We start from the raw sequence: 4,037 nt of genomic DNA on the forward strand, positions 1-4,037 counted from the left end.
TTCTGATGTAGTGTATCTGTCCACACATGGCTTTTGTGTTATTTTCTGCATTTTTCATGGCTTTTACTGAGGTGTTTGATTTTCTTATGAATGTGTATGTTGAATCTTATGTTTACCTACCCTCCTCCCTCTCCCTCTTGATTCATAACGTCTGTGAATCATCTTGAGTTAATGGTTGCTTCGGTTTTTCATCTGGTTTCCATAGTGTAAATGTCAGTTGAGACGTCTCCCCCTGACCTGACTTTATCCACCTCCCTCCCCGTCTTCTTCTCCAACAGATATAAGCTGTTTGTAACGTGTAAACAATCACTGCTCATACTTTAAAACCTCTCCCAGGCCGACATACCGCTAGCCTGGGTATCCCACTGTTTCTGCATTAAGCAACGCTAAGTTGTTGCCATAGTGAGGCGACAACATGTAGGATAAATCAGAGATAATAGCCGCCAGGCTATTATGATGTCAGCGTCATCGTTCTCATGTTCTTCTTATAGCAGTGTTATGTATAACAAAGGTTTGTTTCTAGTTCCTTGTCACCAGATCCCTCTGTTGAACAGAACAAGTTCGGGAAGCTAAAGCAATAAGGCAGTATAAAGCTCTTGGTCTCCTCTCTACCAAGCCTACTGTCACAGACACGCATGAAACTGCCCTCTTTATTTTAGCACGTAGCCAATTTGGAAACGCTTTTATTAGTTGATATTATGATATGTATGTCTTTACATAAATTCAGGCATGATTCTATTTGTTGTTCAAGCATTCAAATGTGAACATTAATAGCATCTGTGCAGTAAGCCAATAGTTTTTATTGTGTTCTTTTTCTTTTCTCAGGCATGACTTCTCTGTGTCATGCTCTTGTCTACAGAGGTACGGTTGTCCATATTAGGACTGCCTCTCAGTCCTGACGAGATTGAAAGAATTCCTGCTGAGAATGAGGCTGTCCTAATATTACCACCGTACAGATGTTCTCCCCATGACCCAATGAGAGATGAATGTAACAGATGTACTACTGTATATAACAAATTAACACAGTGTACGTTGGGCAAATGAATGGTGTTGCCTGTACAGTACTGTGGAATATACCCACATCACTTTATATATCTCTTTACTACAGACCAAAAGATTACAGTATAGAAAGTATATGTTAATATATGAAAGGTTTTGTTGTTTTTACAAAGATATTCTTGTTTTTGTACAGTATTTTTTTCCGTACATATATCTCCTGTGTATTTAAAAAATGAACTATGTATATTCAGAACTTGTTCATCTCTACCGATGCTGTTTCTCAGATACTTTGCATGGGCATTACTCAAGACAACCTTACATATGAAAGTGACTGGCTGTTTTACAGACCATATGAAAGTGACAGGCTGTTTTACAGACCATATGAAAGTGACAGGCTGTTTTACAGACCATATGAAAGTGTCAGGCTGTTTTACAGACCATATGAAAGTGACAGGCTGTTTTACAGACCATATGAAAGTGTAGTCAGTCTCACTCTTTAACCCCTCACGCCCACCACAGACAAACTCAAAACGCTTTGCTGTTTTTCATTTTGAAAAGTTTTGTATGTTTTGTTGCGTTGTTTCTTTGGTTTGCAGAAGCAGAAACTCTGTAGTCTAAGAGGAGGATTGATATTGGCATCCCTTTTTAAACTCTTATTTGTATTGTATGTAGTTTTGGTTTTAGAAGAAAGTCAAATCCCAACAACAAGCGCTTATGTTACGTCTCTTCTTAATTTCTCCCTTTTGTGTGATTATTCCTACTTTCCTCTTGGTGTAGGGTTCACTAGACAGAATACTTATATGTTACGTCTCTTCTTAATTTCTCCCTTTTGTGTGATTATTCCTACTTTCCTCTTGGTGTAGGGTTCACTAGACAGAATACTTATATGCTGATATGTTCAAAACTGTGTTTTTCCCAGTATTCCTCCCTTGTCTTTTGTTGGTTTTTCATGATCAAAATAAAACTGTTGAAATCACCTGCTAGTTATGTGTTCTTTCTGATGATAAAACAAGTGGGGGGTTTATTTGTTTTTTGAAAAATTTGATTTCACCTTTATTTAACTAGTAGAGAACAAGTTCTCATTTACAACTGCGACCTGGCCAAGAATAAAGCAAAGCAGTTCGACACATACAACAAACATACAGACAATGATACAGTATAAAAAGTCTATATACGGTGTGTGCAAATGGAATAAGATTAGGGAGGTAAGGCGATAAATAGGCCATTGTGGCAAAGTAATTACAATATACCAATTAAACACTGGAGTGATAGATGTGCAGAAGATGAACGTGCAAGTAGAGATACTGGGGTGCAAAGGAGCAAGATAAATAAATAAATACAGTTTGGGGATGAGGTAGTTGGATGGGCTGTTTACAGATGGGCTATGTACAGGTGCAGTGATCTGTGAGATGCTCTGACAGCTGGTGCTTAAAGCTAGTGAGGGAGATATGAGTCTCCAGCTTCAGTGATTTTTGCAGTTCGTTCCAGTCATTGGCAGCAGAGAACTGGAAGGATAGGTGTCCAAAGGAGGAATTGTCTTTGGGGGTGACAAGTGAGATATAACTCCTGGAGTGCGTGCTACAGGTGGGTGCTGCTATGGTGACCAGCGAGCTGAGATAAGGCGGGGCTTTACCTAGCAGAGACCTGTAGATGACCTGGAGCCAGTGAGAACGTACAGGTCGCAATGGTGGGTAGGATATGGAGCAAAAGCCCCATATACTATGGGTTGATTTGGAATGAAACAATGTTGTCAATCCACAAGCTCTTGGTTGGATTCGGTGGTTTCCCTGTGTGGTATCAGGGTCATTGGCGACTCCATTACCCGCAGTATTAGACTTAAAACAAATCATCCAGCGATCATACACTGTTTACCAGGGGGCAGGGCTACCGACGTTAAGGCTAATCTGAAGATGGTGCTGGCTAAAGCTAAAACTGGCGAGTGTAGAGAGTATAGAGATATTGTTATCCACGTCGGCACCAACGATGTTAGGATGAAACAGTCAGAGATCACCAAGCGCAACATAGCTTCTGCGTGTAAATCAGCTAGAAAGATGTGTCGGCATCGAGTAATTGTCTCTGGCCCTCCCAGTTAGGGGGAGTGATGAGCTCTACAGCAGAGTCTCACAACTCAATCGCTGGTTGAAAACTGTTTTCTGCCCCTCCCAAAAGATAGAATTTGTAGATAATTGGCCCTCTTTCTGGGACTCACCCACAAACAGGACCAAGCCTGACCTGCTGAGGAGTGACGGACTCCATCCTAGCTGGAGGGGTGCTCTCATCTTATCTACCAACATAGACAGGGCTCTAACTCCTCTAGCTCCACAATGAAATAGGGTGCAGGCCAGGCAGCAGGCTGTTAGCCAGCCTGCCAGCATAGTGGAGTCTGCTACTAGCACAGTCAGTGTAGTCAGCTCAGCTATCACCATTGAGACCGTGTCTGTGCCTCGACCTAGGTTGGGCAAAACTAAACATGGCGGTGTTCGCCTTAGAAATCTCACTAGGATAAAGACCACCTCCATTCCTGTCATTATTGAAAGAGATCATGATACCTCACATCTCAAAATGGGGCTACTTAATGTTAGATCCCTTACTTCAAAGGCGATTGTAGTCAAAGAACTAATCACTGATCATAATCTTGATGTGATTGGCCTGACTGAAACATGGCTTAAGCCTGATGAATTTACTGTGTTAAATGAGGCCTCACCTCCTGGTTACACCAATGACCATATCCCCTGTGCATCCCGCAAAGGCGGAGGTGTTGCTAACATTTACGATAGCAAATTTCAATTTAGTCATGAAATCTATGCAGCCTACTCAATCACTTTTTACAGCTACTGTTTACAGGCCTCCTGGGCCATATACAGCGTTCCTCACTGAGTTCCCTGAATTCCTATCGGACCTTGTAGTCATAGCAGATAATATTCTAATCTTTGGTGACTTTAATATTCACATGGAAAAGTCCACAGACCCACTCCAAAAGGCTTTCGGAGCCATCATCGACTCAGTGGGTTTTGTCCAACATGTCTCTGGACCCACTC

General features: G+C 41.6%; 1 protein-coding gene across 1 annotated transcript in view; it reads left to right on the top strand.

Annotated features, from left to right (window-relative positions):
* Positions 1-1,975, top strand: part of LOC109870212 (hepatic leukemia factor-like) — a 24,350-nt gene extending 22,375 nt beyond the window's left edge. Inside the window, exon 4 of the mRNA XM_031805087.1 lies at positions 1-1,975. This exon is cut by the window's left edge and continues 841 nt beyond it. The gene's annotated coding sequence lies outside the window, so the exon portion shown is untranslated.
* The last annotated feature ends 2,062 nt before the right edge of the window (positions 1,976-4,037 follow it).

Source organism: Oncorhynchus kisutch, linkage group LG25 (assembly GCF_002021735.2).
Source record: "Oncorhynchus kisutch isolate 150728-3 linkage group LG25, Okis_V2, whole genome shotgun sequence".
In the NCBI taxonomy this organism is placed as follows: Eukaryota; Metazoa; Chordata; class Actinopteri; order Salmoniformes; family Salmonidae; genus Oncorhynchus; species Oncorhynchus kisutch.